The following is an 18,251-nucleotide window of genomic DNA, read 5'->3' as shown; positions in this document are numbered from 1 at the left end:
GTCCATGGCATGTTAAAATATATATAAAATATTTATCATGCTTTTTTCTTGGTTACAAAAGTCATATGGGTTCATTGCAGAAAGTTTGGAAAGTACAGGAAAACACCATTAAAAAATGTATTAGGTATAATTTAGCACCATGAAAAGACCCTGTCAAAGCAATGTATATCATCTCGGGTGATGTTTGATGCATCTGCAGACATGATTGTGAGTAAGCATAGGCCCTGACATCTGCATGTTATTCACTGGGTTGAGGCAATAATCTTTCCATTATGGCTGAGGCTGCTTAAACTATGTTGTGTCACATGGTTGGGAACATGTATTTATTGACTATTGTTTGGACAAAATATTTTTCTCTAAGAGGATAGATTTTTTTCCCTCCAAGAAACAGTTCAAAAGTCAATTAGAATCAAGCCTAGGTGTCTCCATTGTCAAACTCGCTAATATGTTTGGGAAAAACCAACAAACACACGTGACTATGAGCAATAAATTTGGTTTACTTGGGTGGATCAAATTGGACTTAATGTCATATCCAAAAGCAGAGTTCTGTGAAAGTTTTAAGCCATGACAGATCATTGACTTAAGTGTATGGATTTCAAAGGTGAATAATTTGAAATCTTTGAAACATAAAACTTCTGGTTCTATATTTGAGGAACTACAAAGCAGGCCAGAGGGGTGCCCCTTGTCTTGCAGCTTTTAGGTTTTAAGTAGCACGGTGGCCAGACGGCAGCCTCACTCTTTGGAAAGTCATCTTTGTGCTGGGTCCTCACCCCTTTGCAGTCTGAGCAGGATGTTAGTCTACAGCTCAGATCCTTCTTGCTGCACAGTAGAGCTGGGTCAGCTCTCTGCCTTAGGTAACTGTTGAGTTTTCCTTATCCTTGGGGCAGTCAAAAAGACGGGTTCAGGAGATTATGGGTTTCAAAAAAGCACCCGATAATATATTACCAGTTATTCATTCTGAAATAATGAATAGTTTCTGATAGATGTATTAATATGCATTAATAATCCAGGACCAAATTATTCTGAATACATTGCTAGGACCTTGGAGTTTACTTTGCTGTCATCATCCACCACCAGGGTCTTTTCTGCTGTGATGGTCTCCTTGCTGGCCTCCTTGACAATTATTGGGATCTACATAGGCCAGACAGGACTTTATAAATGCAAATACATTGACAGTCTCTTAAACATCATGAATGGAGACTGGATACTAGAAATTAATATCTGGGTCAGCTCTCTGCCTTAGGTAACTGTTGAGTTTTCCTTATCCTTGGGGCAGTCAAAAAGATGGGTTCAGGAGATTATGAGTTTCAAAAAAGCACCAGATAATATATTACTAGAAATTAGTATCTCGGTCCCCAACCTTGCCAGTCCTTGTTTTGACTTCAGCAGATAGAGATGACAACTTGGGAAAAATGGCAATCTTTAATTTCAGGAATCCTAGACCAAGTACATAAACTATCCTTTCCTAGTTTAGTTATCCAATTTCCAACAGGTTCTCCAGTTTACACTTTGTGGGGATCCAAGTACAATTAACTTTTATTAAGGCTTTATTATGTACATAGAGGGTAAAATACATTTTACAAGTGTTCTCATTTTATCCCCATATCAACCTGCTTTTTTACATGATGAAGAAACTGAGGTTCAAAGGGGGTTAGTAATGGACTCAAGGTCATCCCACTGGTTAATGAAAAGGTGAGATTTACATCCAAGTGTTAGGATTTCAGAGTCAGGGTGTATTCCACAGTGCTTTGCTTTACATTCTGCTTCTCTCATGTGTCATTCATTCATTCACTCACTCACTCACTCACTCACTTACTCATTCATTCAGTACACTTATGGATTTCTTACTTGTTTATGATCTCCCACTAAAATGTAAGCTACCTTAAGGTGGAACTTTGTCTTGGTCACACTGTATTTCTAACGCCTAGACCCACTTCTTGCAGCATGTGGGTGCTCAACAATGGTTTTACGTGATGTAGTGGAGAAACTGCCTGCAATAAAACCCTGGTTTAGACATGCTTTAGTGGTATAATGCTGGGGAGGTGACGCAACATCTCTCTGCTACTTTCTTTTTTTTTTTTTTTTAAGATTTATTTATTATTTATACAAGAACTGGGGTACAGGCCAGTTGCGCGAGAGGGTGAGAGGATTTACAGAGACAGAGTGGGGAACAGAACAGGCAGACTGACAAAATACACTGCTGAGGGGAGCAGTGGGCGAGACAGGAGAGGTCTGCTGCACCATGTGGGACCCTTGTTGGCCGGCCAGGATCGAACCGGCGCTGCAGAGGCTGCGGACAGCTTCACAGCACTGCGCTCAATGGCCTGTGCTACCAGGGGAGGGCCTCTGCCTGCTCTCTTACCTGAGAAATAGGAATAATAATGCCTACTTCATTGGTTGTTGGGAAGACTAAAACTTGGTTCATAAAAATTTCTTGATAAATGTTTGTTCCTATTTTCTGTTGAGTGAGTAAAATATTTGAGTGCCTATTATATGCTAGACTTTGAGCCATAAGCAATATATAGTTACTGTCCCAGTCCGCATGGAACTTACAACCCATGTAAGTTGTAACAGTGGGACAGTGGGATTGGGACAGTGGGATAAGGACTGTGAGGGGGCATACACAATACTGGAGGGCAGAAGGGGTAGGGTCACGATGGCTTCCCACAGAAGGTGATTTCTGCAGTGAAGCTTGAAGAATGGCGGTGGATTAGTGTGGAAAGAGGGTCCCGATGGAAGGAGAAGAGCGCCTGCAAAGACCCTAAAGGTCTTTGAGAACATTATGGCACATCTGTCAATTCAAATGCTTTTGATATAATAAAAGACCCAAATAAAGGTAGTTTTAATAGCACGGAAAATAGGTCACTTACAGAAGAAGGAGTCTTGATGTGGGCATTCCAGGGCTGGTCAGTTCTGGGGCTCTTTCTTTCATTCCTCTGTCACCCTTGTGATTGCAAGAGGGCCCGGGATGGTGTCCCATGCAGACGCCACATGCCCACTGTGGACTGAGAGCTTCACAGAAGTGCAGGTGTTTCCCTCAGATCTGATTGGTCAGAATGGTGTCCAGTGCCCTTCGGAAAACCAGTTACTAGCAAGTAGACTGGAAATACAGCGCTGCCTTGGACAGATCAAGAGTCACTCCTTGGGGCTGAGGTCAGCCTTCCATGAAGCTATGGTTACCTGATAGTGAAACAAAATTGGGCTACTTTAGGAAGGAGGAGGCAAGGTGGGGTGGGGTGGGAATGCTTCAGGCAGGTACTTAACAGGAGCCCCGCAGTCCCCTTTGTGCTAGGAGTCGCTCTGCTCTTGTGTCCTGGAGGACTGGCTCCCTAAACCCAGGGAGACACTGACCTGGAGTATGTTCTGACCCCCAGGAAGGGCATAAGAACACTGTTGGCACCTGGATGCTTGTAACTGAGAAAAACAAAAGCAGTCGCTGGATCTACCTTTTGGATGATAGCAGACAGCAGGGTTTTTATGGGAAAGAACATCTCTGTGCATTTTAGTGGACTCGGCTACTTTGGAAGCATTTTCCCCCATTCATCCAACCACTTTCTATTACTAACTCAACAATGTGGGTGGTTGCAGGTAAAAATGTGTGTGGATGGAGGGTCGGTTGGGGTTGGAGGAAGAGAAATGTAATCGAAATAGGGGATCTGAAAATTTCACGTAGGATTCCTGCTCCCTTGATGTAGCATCTTCTACTCAGATGCCACCAGGACTCTGCCATGGTCAGGGAGCTCAGCACCTCCCAAAGCAGCCTTTCTACGGGTGTTTAATCTTCTACCCCTTGGTCTTCTCTCTGAGCTTCTAGTGAGAGAAGCTCGGGTGTCCATGACCCTCATCCTACATCTAGACACCTGTAGTTCTGCCTGCACCGTCAGTCCTCTGGTTCCTTAGTATGCTGGACCTGCTGCCCAAGCCCCAAAGCCCAGCGTGGCTCCAAGCAGATGCAAACACCTGCCAAGTTCACTGGGAAGCCGCACTCCAGCCTGACAATCTGTTTATTTTATTGGAACTCACCTGGCCCTGCGGCATGACCCCAGGCCTCCCCCGGGTCTGCCACGTAACGGAGAGTTGGTTCTCTCCACCCTGCTTCTTCCCACTCTTGGGCCGGGGGAGCTCTTATGCCCCAAAATGCTCATTTAATCCCTTCTTTTTATTGGGGGAGGTTGGTGAGGTTGTATCTGTGCATCCGCTTTTACTCCTTTATCAGCCAGGTCCTGAAGTTGTGTTTTCTGCCTACCTTTCCTCTTAGCAGAGTTCACGCTGAGGCAGAGACTGTGTCTGGCCCGCACTCTGGCTGTTAATGGACTTCACAGCATCAGCGTCCCTCTGTGTGGCCCCTATTCTGGCCACAGGTGGGCATATCAGAGGGGTGGGCTGGGCTGGCGAAACAGAGGCCTCCCCAGCGTGGACAGGGCCTGTGACTCAGACCTGCTGCCTTGACCGTCCAGCCCTCAGAGACAAAGTGAATCCTCTTCCCCACGCTCTGTCCTTGGCGACATCCAGGTGTGGTGCCTGGCGTGGAGTGTGAGCGCCTCCCGCTAAGCCAGGGAGGAACGAGCCCTCCTGTCACGGGCTGGCCTACTGCCTTGTTTGTAGCATGACACACACATACATAGATATTATCTCACTTTCATGTTTTTCTTTTTTTCTCCATTTCTGAAATTTAAATATTTGATGTCAGTTCAGTTATTTTTATGACAGTCCCTTCTAGAAACAGAAAGCGAAAGAGATACAAAACCCACTGGGGCATCTGTCTCCCACTTTCAATCAGTCTCGTCTCCTCCTGTGTGACACCAGCAGTAGTAATGGCAGGGGGTTCAGTTTTAACACCCCACCTTGCTCTAGCCCCTCACCATTATTCTCCCCTCCCCAGGATCTCCAGCGCTCCAGGCCGGCCCCTGTGGGCCTGCTGAGCTGCAGCCGGGGACAAGGTTTCCTGGAGAAGCCTCACCCTCTCTGTGAGCCTCGGTGGACAAAAAGCCAATCTCGCAGTATTTTTTTCTGCCTGATCATTCATTGCTGCCTGATCATTCACCACACCTGATTACATCATTTTCCTGAAATGAGAACTGCCTCTAAATATTCCTCATCAGGACCCAGATCTTAAGGTCCTAAGAGGTTGATTAGGGGCCAGGATCTGGGTGTCCTAGCTCTGGTTTTGCCTCCTGACTTGACAAAGCTCTGTCCCCAACTGGGGTGCCGAGTGACGCTGTCTCACCCCCGCCCGCTACGGAGATGAGCGCCTGAAAGGAAAGCTCAGTGTGCCATGGTGGGAGCGAAACTCATGGATTTCAATGTTATTGTCTTGACTACTTTTTGCTCCCCGCTTATAGCATGTCTTCTTCCTCCGGGCCCTTGTGAGTAGAGACTCACTAGATTTTCCTGGTCACTAGTCCACTTCTGTGCTGCTTGCACCTCCTGGACCTGCACAGAAACACCTAGAGTGTCCTTGCTGGTCAGGCCCTTGCCAAGCCCTCGCCGCCCCATTCCATCCGTCCCTCTTCCCTTCCTGCTCCTAGTTCCCAGCTCTGTCGGGCTCCAGGGGAAGGGTTTGCATCTGGAGCACAGTGGCAGGCCTTGCTGTGGCTTAGTGACCGGAGAGCGCTGAGGCCTTACCCCTGGACCACACCCCATGGAAGGGCACACATGTATCATATGCTGGGTGGCACGTTTCCGATTTCATGCCATTGCATAGCACCTGCCTTGCTTCATCTCCACCACTCCTGTGCAATAGGAACAACAGGAAGGACATTTTGCTTTCTTTTATAGACAACATAATTGAGGTTCTGAGAGGTTAAATGATGTGCTCAGGTTAATCTCTTCAGTTAGTGGCTGACCCTGGGTGAGAGCCCAGGACTCCCGCCTCCAATCCAGGCCTCTTTCTCCTGCCTGCCATTGGCTCCTGGGCCTGGAGTATCCGTAGGCTGTGCTTTTGGTACTTCACATGTGTCTTGCGCTGCTGACTTCCCTGTGTCCCTTTCTTCTGAGACTCACCCAAGCGCCATGTCCCTACCTCATCAGCCCTGAGCTGTAGGCAGGGAAGAGGGGCGATAACTGCCAGGTGTCTGGGGCTGGGGGAGGTGAAAGTTATGGGTTGTAGGGTGTGTGAGTGGGAGGAGGCTGAGAAACACATGTTCCATATTAATCTTTATTTCAATGAAGTTGTTTGAGTTCATGCTTTATTGCGGTGCTTTAAAATAATGTGTTTCTAACGGTGCCCCCGGGGGTAGCACTTGCACTTTTGAGATCCTATTGCTGGAGTGGCTCCCGAGACCAACCACAATAATAGAAAATGAGGCACCCCCTGGTGCACCATCTGAATTTATAATAGCAATTTCTACGATGCCCCGAGGCCAGTTCTGTTTGTATTGAGAACATGTGAGAGCACAGCACGGAGGGGGGCGCCTCCCTTCCTGCCCTGTTTTGATCGGAGCCCCTCTTTAACCTGGGGCTAGGTCCTCCTCCAGCCTCCTGCACCTGCTGTCACGGCCGATCTCAAGGGAGAGGACTCCTCTCCCACTTTGGCTTGGGTGTGGGTAGGAGGTTGATGGAGGGGGTGTGGTCAGCTCCTGTCTGTCAGCTACGTCCCTCCTCCTCCTGCTGCACCTCCATTCTGTGTGCAAAGCAGAAAGGCCCTCTGGGGTCTCCTGTGCCTTCACCGTCAAAGCGGTGAAATATGAAATGACAACATAATGAAATGAACTTGGTCTCATTAAGATTCCAAATGGCTGTCAGTTTTTGCTATTTTTTTTTTTCCCCAGTTCAGCCAGAGACCCACAACACCGCTCAGAGCAGAAGTGGGTCAGTGCCTTTGGGGGTGGGGAGGATGGCAGAAGCGGGGGGCAAGCAGCCAATGTGGCTCAGCAGACCTAGGGACAAGCCGGGGGACTGAGAGAAGATGTGAAACACCCTTCAGAATTTCTCGAGACAAGAACGCAGGGTTTGCCTGGTGCCGCTGGAAACTCAGCCACCTAAAAAGATTTCCTGGAGCCAGGTGAGGCAGCAGGGTGGTGGATACACAGAGGCAAGATCCCCACTTCCTTCCAAGGAACTTAGGGACCGCCCTGAAAATACTTGACTTGAAACCATGAGTAGCCACACCTCCTCCTCTCCATCCAGTGGAAACAAAACCTCTACTCAGAGTGTGTGAGCAGCATCGGCGCTGCCCGCCTTGTCCACAGGGCTGCGTCTGCCTTGTTGCCGTGTGACGGAAGCCCACGGAGGGCCAGTGTTACTCACTCATCAGCCAAACCTCATCGACCCCGACTATGAGCCAGGCACGCTGAGAGGACCAGAAAAATGAAGATGGGGGGCATTGTCCCTGCCCTCAAGGACCACGCAGCCCTTTCTTTGTGTCCTGTGGCCGCACCTCTTGGCCGTGCTTTATTTTTCCGGTGCAGAGGGTGCCTTGGGTCAGTTCATCCAAGAGCTGCTCTCCTTCATGGAGAAGTCTTTGGTCACTGGACTTTTGCCCAGAGGCAAAGTCTACTCCAAAGGCTGTCCTCTCGGGCTCGTGTTAGGATCACGCAGTCTACACGGCAGAAGACTAGGTCCACAGTGGCGTCACTGCTGTGTCCATAGGTCTGAGGCAGGGCTGGCATCATTGGATTGGTTGGGCTTATGCCAGTAAATACTTTAATCATCCCTGCCCTACCCCAGGTTAATAAAATGTACATTCCTGGTGATAGAAGTTTAACCATGGATAGGCTTTTAAAAAAGTGTTTATAATGTGGGCTTGAGAGGGGGCTTGATGTCAGGAAGCAGTGGCAAGACCTGTGTGTACTGCATACCCCGTCAAATCCTGAATGCCACCAAACCCCAGAAGCTGATGTTGGAGACAGCGGAATCCTGCTCCAAGGTCCTGCCTAAAGTCCCTGGCAGCAAAATGCTGACATCGCCCAAGGGGGTCACTCAAGGTGAGTGAAGGAAGAGCTGAAACTTTCAACTTCAGAATTGTAGAGGCTTTAGAAGCACAAAAGGCCTGATCCAGTTCCCTCTTTCTACATGTGCGGTAACCCAGGCCTAAGTGCTTCTGTGCTTTCTGGGCTGGACATTTGACATCTACCGCACAGCCCACTGAGGATTATGTTCGTAGGTGGAGAATATGCAAGAAGAAAGCTGTAAGGATGGACTTTCCAGCAAGTGCCTCAGGACAGGGGCATAATTAGGCCAGGAGAAACCCTTAAATCTTTATAGTTAGATTCATCTCAACAAAATAGTTTTGCTGATGTGGGCTGCCTGAGATGGAATTGAGGAAAACCTGTTCTCCCCAGTGCCCTGGTTCTGGAAGCCACTGAAGAATGAAACCCTGTATCTGCAGGTTGTGGGCCTCTCTGTCTGGTGTCCTGAGTCCCCAGCTGGTGTGGCTAACTCTCTGGTGCCAATTCTCTTATGAATTAGTGATATCCGATCTCATGATACTTCCAACCCGCTTGCCTCAGGTAGGCCTCTGTATGCCTCCCTGCTCCCTCTCCTGTTATTTCTTCATTCGAGGGCCCATGTCACCTGAGATGCCTGCAACCAAGGCTTGTAAGGCCCTGTGCCCCCTCCACCTGTTTCCACTCCCCCAATGGCCCTCTGCTGCCCCCACCTGCTACAGTTCCTCAATAACCATGGGAGTCCTCAAGCCCTACCCACAGGGCTTAGGTACAAACTATTTCTTTTATGTGCCTGGCGTCCTGGGCACTGTCAGATGTGCCATCAGGGTTAAGTCTGATCTCCATTTTACAGTTGAGGAAATTGAGGCTCAGGATAGTTGGGACCCAGAGCTAGAAGAGGCAGAGAGAAATTTAAAGGAATGCTTCTTCCATTACATGTTGGCTGCTTCTTTAACCCTCTTGGTTCTGGCAGGGATAGTGGCTATGGGGAAAGAAATGATCTGGGGCAGTAGAATCAGCCATTACATTTTCAGAATAATTATAACAAGACTGGTCATTCAAGATGTAGGTCATTCAGGTTGCATCTGTGGGAGCGTGGTGTTATTTTCTCCTTTTCTTCCTTCTCATCTCATGTACCCAGCATATTCATCATCTCAGGAGTATGGACTGTAGGAAAAGTAAGATTCTAAGACTATCCCAGAAGACCGAGTCTGCTTACAGCTGAAAACTCAAGAAGTAGATATGAAAATCAAGGGACAAAGACTTCAAAGAGCTGAGCAAGGTAGGAAGGTCATAATCCATCCATTAAGATTCAGTCAAGAAATAAGAGGGATGGAGCAAGATGCTTTGGGTGGTGTAAGAAGAAATCAGTGATGGCGTTGTATGAGATGGGGAAGCTGGAAAATAGTCTCGAGCACCAGCCTCACCACAAGGAAGCGAAAGGTGAGAGTCTCCTTATGAGACTAAGCAGCTTTCACATTCTCCTCCTGCTGGTCAGACTCAATCATGAGTGCTGTGTGTAGGTGCTGGGACTGATTCTTGCTCTTAGGTATTGAGGGAGGAAATGCAGGTTTTCCTCTGGAACACATTGCTCCTAATGGGCACGTGCATTGACTTTTGTGAAATGGCACCTTGGGTGTAGGCAACTGTATATACCCACATACTGCTGTGTCTGATCCTATTCACATCCACATTCACACATGGGATGATGTATTGGTACCTGACACAAAGGTGCTTTGAAAGATCTAGGACCAGAGATTCAGGGAATAGAGAATTGGTAGATAAGAGTGTGAATTTTGGAGGAAAGTCTAGGACTTATAAAATCAGAAAGATATTGCAACTCTCAAAATGCTGGAAGTCAAGTTCAGACTCCTAGGGTAGGAAATATCAAATAAGCACCTTGGGATCAAAAACAGAGTCTGGCATCTAACCATCAGTTGGAGAGATGTTACCAGTGGCAAAAGAGTCACCAACGTGTGCTCTGGTCTTAAGGCAAATGCCCTGTCCTGTTCATTGCTGGAGATTGTGGACATAGCCCTAGCCAGGGGTGCTAGAGAATTCAGGTCAGTTTTTCTTCCCTCTTTTGATTGATAAACTGGTAGGGGAAAAAAATCACTTCCTGGAAAGACTTGGCTACTTTCAAGTTATTTGCAGTGTAAGATTTCATTTCATTTTATTTTATTTTTAAAGATTTATATATTTATACAAGAACCAGGGTACAGGCCAGATGCGTGGGAGGATGAGAGGATTCACCAGAGACAGAGCGGGGAGCAGAACAGGCAGACTGACGAAATACACTGCTGAGGGGAGCAGCGGGCGAGACAGGAGAGGTCTGCTGCGCCATGTGGGATTCTCGCCGGCCTTCTGGGATCAAACCCGTGCTGCAGAGGCTGTGGACAGCTTCACAGTGCAGCGCTCAACTTCCTGCACCACCAGGGAGGCCCTGCAGTATAAGATTTTAGGCAAGAAGTGACAGAGGAAAATATTCTGGCTGGTGCTCTTTGGGGTTAAATTATGTCCAATCTTTCATTTATTTAAAGTGTATCATGAAAGGGGCCTCCTTGGTGGCACAAGGGGTTAAGATGCAACCTATGAAGTTATCTGCAGTCTCTGCAGCATGAATTCAATCCCCGGCCAGGGAGCTACCCACATGGCACAGCAGACCTCTCCTGACTTGCCCGCTGTCCCCTCAGCAGTGTATTTCAGTTAATCTGCCTGTTATATTCTCCACTCTGCCTGTGGTGAATCCTCTTACCACCCCACATCTCTGGCCTGTACCCCAGTTCTTGTATGCATAAATAAATAAATCTTTTAAAAAATAAATACAGTGTATCATGATGTACCTATGGCGAGCAAGAAACTGTGTGACAAGCTAATATGTACACAAAAATTATGAAGACTCTTGCTCTCAAGAAGTTTATAGTCTAGAGATGGCGAGAAATGGTCCAACAAATTATTATCTGATGTGAGTTTAAAATAGCCATTAGTGAGAACAAAGGGGAAGAAGTAGATCATTACCATGGAGAGGAGAGCTGGGACGGTGTCATGGAGAATATCGTCTGTCATCTAGGCCTTGGAGGGTGATTATGATTTTAAACATGTGGGGAGATGGAGAGGAGGAAGTAGTCCGAAGGGAATTTGGGGTTTGGGAACAGCAAGTGTAAAAGCATGGAGGTGTACATGTGTACAGCAAGTCTGAGGAAAGGTCGTGAACCTAATATGGCCAGCATTTAGGGAGCTGCTGAGATGAGACTGGAAATAGCATCTCCAGTGAAGAGATTCCAGGTCATTATATAATCCTCTCACTTAAATTAGCTAGTAGTAAGGGATCTAAGAAGGGACCAGGTCTAGAAATAATGCATAGCCTTAAGGACACACAGTTGCTTCAAAACATTTTCCCTTCCTTCTTCCCCTTCCAGTCACATGACCATATTCTTTGTGAGCCTGTAGACACCTCTTCTGTGCTTGTAAACTCTTCTGTGCTTGTAAACTCACACTTGCTTTCTGTACACACATCCCCAGACCTTCCTGAACACCTGTGTCCCCCCACCTGACCTCCACTGGAGGCTCTTCCTCATACAACCACAGTGGAGTGTGCAGAGGACCAGGCAACCAGTGCGCATCATTGAACTTGGTAAGAGAAAGCAGAAATGGATGGCAAATCAGGTGCAAAAGGATGGATTCCGTGAGTTGGTTAGAGTAATTTCAGACCTTGGACTTCAGCTAAAGTGAAAGATGACGTTTATAGGAGGGAAGCTTAGAATTAATCCTCCAAAATGATAGTAAAGTGAATGCTTTCCTGACTCTGATGTGATTGCTCTGCTCCCCATATCTGTCCCTCCTTATTATTGTAATGAGTTCTGCTCTCCAAAATGGATAAAGTCATCATTCAGATAAGATCAGTTTTATCTAGAGCAGCCACGTTGATCAGATCACAGTTTGGACTGCAGTTTTTGAATTCACCTTGGGCATTTCACTTCGGGAGAGGGGAGAGTAAACATGCTGATCTAGAACAAAAATAGTTGCAATTATTAATCAGGTTTACTCTCTATAGCCATCCTACCTCAGGATGGCAAGTTCTTTGGGTATTTCTTGAATTTTAGGGTACAGTTTATCCCCAATCACCCTTGGCCCGTTCTTCTGCCCCTCCCTCCTAACTCCCACCCCCACCCCCTCGCGCTTCTAATACTTGAATTACAGCAGAGGCGGTTTGGCTAGGGATCTTTCTGCAATTCCTGGTGAAGGTCTCAGAGTGAAAGACTTGTTGAGCCGCTTGGGAACTCTCCGTGGTGCTGAAAAGTCGGAGGCAACTCCGCAGAGATGGGCTGCTGTTGGGAGCTCTCCGTGGTGCTGGAAGGAATGCATTTCTTTAGGGAATTTCAGGGGAAATTGTTCACAGACAGCTCTAAGGATCATTATATCTCCACAGGAGGGTTGAGATGAAACCCAAGTATCAAGCTGTTGACTTGTTGGATGAATGTTCAACCTAAAAACTAATGGCCACTTCACATTTGCTCTTGTTCTATTTGACCTACATGATTATTTTACAATGTTTCTTTTATTTAGTTTTCTTCCTGGTGGCAAGGGGTGGGGGGGAAATAGATGCTTTTCTTTATCAAAAGGAGGGGATTGTTGTCCACATGAAGCACAAAAATGATGAAAGGGCCACAATTCATTTATTTGCTTGTTGGGCACATTTAATGTGTGAGGCAATGTGTTAGGAGATGAGCCTTTGGCAAACTTATAGTTCAGACAGGAATCAGATGACCTGTTGCACCAGGAAATTTGATTCTTGCTTTGGAAAGTGCTGATACCTGGTTACCAACAACCCTGGAATTCAGGTAGCGGTTGTAGCCAAGAAGATATCTGGGGAATAGTCCTGGGAATGCTGGGTTTCCCTTTGTGATTTTTATAAACTGTGAGTGTTACAGTCGAACACCACTGTGTGGCTCAAGGGAGAGGGTTCTAAAGGGAGCAGAGGCCTCTATAATTCTAAGGGAACTGCATCTCCATCTCTCACTGATTGTAAGAATTCCTTCGTGCTTAGGCTTGAATCAGCTTCTCTCTGGAATACGGATCTCTCAGTTAAATGAAGGTATCTGCACTGATTATCCTGAGGAGTGGGCTGGAAGAATGCCTGATGCTGATGAGTGAGTGCATGGGTGTTCATGAAGGGATGCACCTGATAATATGATGGAAATACTTATATAGCACATACTATGTTCTGTGATTTCTTCAGCACAATTAACATATTATTTCTTTCTCACAAAACTTTGAAATAGGTACTATTACAACAACTATGTTTTAGATCAGGAAGTTGAGGTATAGAGCTGTTGTATAACTTGACAATGGTCAATTGTCGATGAGGTCCATCAGTAAATGATGGAGCCAGGATTTTATACCACATAGTTTATTTACTTCCAGAGTCCACTCTCTTAATCACTAGGCTATTAAAAGACCCTGGAGAGTTCAACTTCCTGGGAAGTGGTTACATGTTCCAGTAAAAAAAAAAAAAGTATTGAATGGCTTAATTCTCCCTTGCTCTCATGTCCTTCTGATAACAAATGTCTTCCATCTCATTTAATACACTAAGAATAACACACCTTAATGTCATTTCTGAAATTTTATTTACCTTTTAGCTAGAATTTGATCCAGCAATAGTTACGTGGAAAAAAAAATTATTATCAATGGGTTTTTGTATCAGTCAATATTGGGTCAAAATATTTTTCAGTGAAACCTTACCTGACTATCCAGTCTGAAATGGCTCCTTTTTCCTCAAGGAACATTCCATCACAGCCTATGTTTAGTTTCCTTCATAGTAGCTATCACTATTTAAAATTAACTTTTTTATTTTTGTACTCTATAATTTTCTATCCATACTCTAATATAAGATACATGAGGACAGGAGATTTGTATTGTTTACAGTATTATCCCCTTGACTTGGAAGATGATGCAAGCAATAAATATATTCATGGTCAAGAATACTTTGGTAAATTCTTGGGGGAAAATCCGGAGAGAAGGTGAGAGTTAATAAAGTCCTTTTGATGAAGAATGATTTGTAAGAACAAGCATAAAAGGGGAAATTAATCATAATATGGCTTGTTAAAAGTGATCTGGATGGGAGATCACTTCTAATTAATGAGGACGACCAGCTCTTGTGTGTTAGAGCAAGAATGTCTTCATAGTTGTATTTTGAGCCTTCTATGTCTCACATTTCCCCCAGCTGTTCTGCAAGTTAGCTCACATTGGAGACTGACAGGAAGGAAGATGGGGTGTGTTTTAGGGGAGTGAAGCAGTTAGCCTGACCCATGAACTTGTCATCTATTGTCATTGACATTTCCAGGAAGTAAAGGGGGCATCATGTCTTTCCCCCTCAAATGCTTATTTGGCAAATATGCTCATCCTCAGCAATGTGGCCCTCATTGCTTTACACCTGAGCATCAATACAGAAAGAGGGGTGGGGATCATGAATTTTTATTTATTTATTTATTTTTTAATAATAAATTTTATTTTTATATTCCCCATACAATTGCAACCCCCCTTTCTGATCTCAATCCCTCCCCTCCCGCCCCCCACCCCCCCCAAAGTGTCTGTGTTTCACAGGTTTTTGTTGATTCTGATTTTCACTTTCTTATAGTTATTCATTTTCCTGGTCCCTTATTTAAGTTTTCTAGATTCCTGCTATGAGTGAGACCATCCAGTATTTTTCTTTTTCTTTTTGGCTGGGATCATGAATTTTTAAAGTGACCACAAGTATTACATGATTGGAAGATAAATTGGAGAAAAAGTGGTGGCACATGGAAGAACAAAGTAGAGAGTTAATATTTTAAACTGTGGAGCCATTGATATATTTGGATTCTTCATAGATGATTTATTCACATTTTGTGATTTCACGGACTGCTAGATAATCTCCTTTCCAGTTTTTGGGTTTTTTTTTTTTTTTTTTTGGTATTGATAGTGTCTACTTTCTTATCAAAGACTGCAAAGTGGAGAGAAGACTTGAACCAGTTAATTCAGAGTTTGGAAGCAGATGCATCAGAGCACTTAGTGGGGGAAGAGGTTGATTCCCTGGTCCCCATAGTTACATGCCAGATTTTAATATTTTGAGAATTTCTTAGTCAACAATTGCCTAAAGTCTATTTTCACCACCAGTGTGCATAGGGCATTAATCATTGAAATCTGTTTCTCTCAGTTACCCTTTGCATAGGACTCTGGTTTTCTTCTAGAGCAGCCTTTGGTGCAAAACTGTTGTTTGCTGATGTCTACATCCAACAGGAAGTGAAGAATAGGAAGGGTGGGAAGGGCTTCTTGAAAGAATGGAGACATGGAAGGGGGTGTCATAGGAGACAACTACTTAACTGCAACATGGAGAAATAAGGTAACAAGCTTAAAGTAATCTCCATTAAAAGAAATCAAAACCTGGGTTGGACCCTTTTGGGGATGAAAAGAGGAAGAGGAAAGTATGCAAGAATGGAAACCCAAAAGCCCTAGATCTGAATCCCTTCCCTGATCTTCCTTTCCCAGCCTTACAGAATTCTTCCAAGTATTAAATAAGATGATATATGTAAAAATTTGAAGATTAGATGCCAAAGATTTGATATTATATGGGCTTCATAAGTCTCCAAACCCTACTTAGTCATTTCTCACATATTTATTGAGAACTTTTAAGTGCTAAGTATGACTGTATAGATGTGATCATTCTGCATTTCAGATGTTTCTGGTGAGGAAAGAAGTAGCAGTCGTCTTTAGGAGTATTTCTTAGTGATCCAGAACCATTGCTCTGTATTTGCCCAACACCAACTGTATACCATGCTCTTGCCTTTTTTGTAGGAAGGGAGTGTATTTGTAGGAAGAGGGGCGAGCAGGCTTAAGTGATGGTGTTTCAGAATATGAGAGGTCAGACTGGGATAGAAAGGAGCCAGAAAGAGACAGTCTCCTTTGTTCAGCAAACAGATATAACTTAGTCTCAAAATCAGCCCACGCAGTGGGCTCTGGTGGGACTTTCAGGGTGGTGGATGCTTGGCATGAAAACAGTGAGGAAGCAGGAAATGGCAAACATACAAACTCTTGTAGCTATGGACTGAGGAGGTGAAGATGGAGTAAACGAAGACTATGAAAATGGAAGAAAAAAGAAAAGTTGCAGGGAGAGAGTGGCTCAAGCAGTGGGTTAGGAAACTGAGCAAAGTGCTGGGGGCGGCTGAGTGGTATCGGGAAAGCAGATGGTGATCCTTGAGAAGGAGGGTGCAGATGGCACTGGTAGTGAAGAGGCAGCGTGGGGTGAAGAACAGTCCCAGCATGGCCACTGCAGGAGGGATGAGGCTGTAACACAGCTCCCTACATTGGGTGAGCTCTATGACTCATCTGATTCCCAGGGTGGCATCTGACAGGGGTACCAGGAGGAAGGATGTGGGAGTCTATGTGGTTCTTCTGTGATGGTTAGATATGGATCTCAAGCATCCAGAGAGTCCAGATAGGAAAAAAGCTCTCTCACCAAGAAAAGAACACAAGAACCCTGCTATATTAAAATCTAATTCCCACTTTAAGTTTCCACTGCCTGTTTGGCTTTGGGCAAGTAATTTGGTTCCTTTAGGATATGGTTTTCTTATTTGAAAAATGAAAAGGTTGGTGGGCCTCCCCTGGTGGCGCAGCGGTTGAGCGCTGGGTTGCGAGGCTGCCCGCAGCCTCTGCAGCGCCAGTTTGATCCCCAGCCACCAGCGAGGGTCCCAGAAAAAAAAAAGAAAAATGAAAGGGTTGGGCTAGGGGATACTCAGAATGTTATACTCATTAGCTTTAAATTCTATGATTCTGAGAAATAGTTGAAGGTCTGGACCATAGAGGACAGAGCAGACTGACTAATGTACTGCTGACTACAGCTGCTGAGTCAGTAGTTCCATGGGGTGGGGGTGGGGCTGGATTCTGGCCACTGACATCTGACATACTCCTCACAATGCTTGTGATGCTGTGGCCACACTTAGAGTAGTGAAGGTCCAGCAAGACACACAGTGCGGCCTTTATTAAGAGCATCATCCAGCTCATTGGTATCACTACTTTCCCTGGAGATCCCATCTGTGTTTTCAAAAGGTATTATTCATGTGGAAAAGAAACCAGGCATCTCTCTTGTGTCCCTGTGGTCTCTCTGAAGGGAATCCCTCTTCCTCTTCCGCTTCCCTACCCCCACTGCCTACAGCTCCCCAGTCAATTAAGCTATTTTTTGAATTTGAGTTAGAACCATTTCAGACATATTTTTAACTGCGTCCTGTTCAAAAAGCTGTTAGCGTTGGCAATCATTCCATCTTCAGCTTGAATTCTGGGGAGGGTGTTTCTCTCCCCCCTACCCCCACCACTGGGCAAAAGTAAATCATTTAAAAATAGTGCTAGTGCGTGGGTCAGGGAGAATTGTTGCTGGGGATGGGGATGGAGAAGGGGTGTGCTTCACACTCAGGAAATCATCCGCTGCTCGTGTGGCCTTTCCTGCTGCCCCAGACTGAGCTGGCTTTACCTGGCAAAGGAGCAGGGACAGTATGAGGACTGTCCAGCAGAGGGAGCGAGAGAAACCATGGGGATGGGTGCTGGCGAGGGGTGTGGGGCAACAGGAGGCTGAACTGGGCCTGGCTGAACCTCCACAAGGGCGCAGGAATGACAGCAGAGTTGACATCTTCCTGGCCACAGTCCTGATATTCCAGAGCAAGCACGTTACCACTGCTATTATGAACCTTTTAGGAAGAGCCACCTAGGAGCATGGAAAGTGCCCATGGACAGTTGTATTTTTATACTTAATAAACACTGATATAGCATTTACACCTTGACAACCACTGTTTGGGTTCTTTCCCCAGAGCAACCCATTGAGGTAGTTCCTATCATGATGCCCATTGTAGAGAGGAGGAAACTGAGGTACAAGAATGGTCAAACAACTTGGCCAGGACCCCCAGCTTGTGGCAGAGCTGGACTCCAGCTTGTGCTCTGTGGAGCTAGAGCTCTTGCCCTTTTCTCTACCCTGTGTTTCTTCTCCCAGAGATGTGGGTCTTGATTTCTTGGCACTCAAGCACAGACTGGCTGTGCCAGCCCAGTTTGCTCTTACCTACCTGCTAGGAAGGATGGAGTTTAAAGCAGACAAGAACTTCTGCCCTAAATGGAGAAAGCAGCCATCAAGTATTAATAGGTAACTCCCAGTCACTCAAACCCATTAAACACTCCAAATGTACCTGGACCTTGTAAAAATTTGATCCCCAAGCAAGAAATTATAGAATTGCTCTGAAAATGAGCAGAGTGGGAGGAAATAGTTTCTTTCTGAGTATTCTTTGTGTGAAGTTTTCTTGGTGAGACTCCACTGTCATCCAGCCAGCTTACTCCTGGTGCTCGGGATGA

Source organism: Talpa europaea, assembly GCF_964194135.1.
Source record: "Talpa europaea genome assembly, chromosome: 8".
NCBI lineage: Eukaryota > Metazoa > Chordata > Mammalia > Eulipotyphla > Talpidae > Talpa > Talpa europaea.
This window is presented reverse-complemented; position numbering follows the sequence as displayed.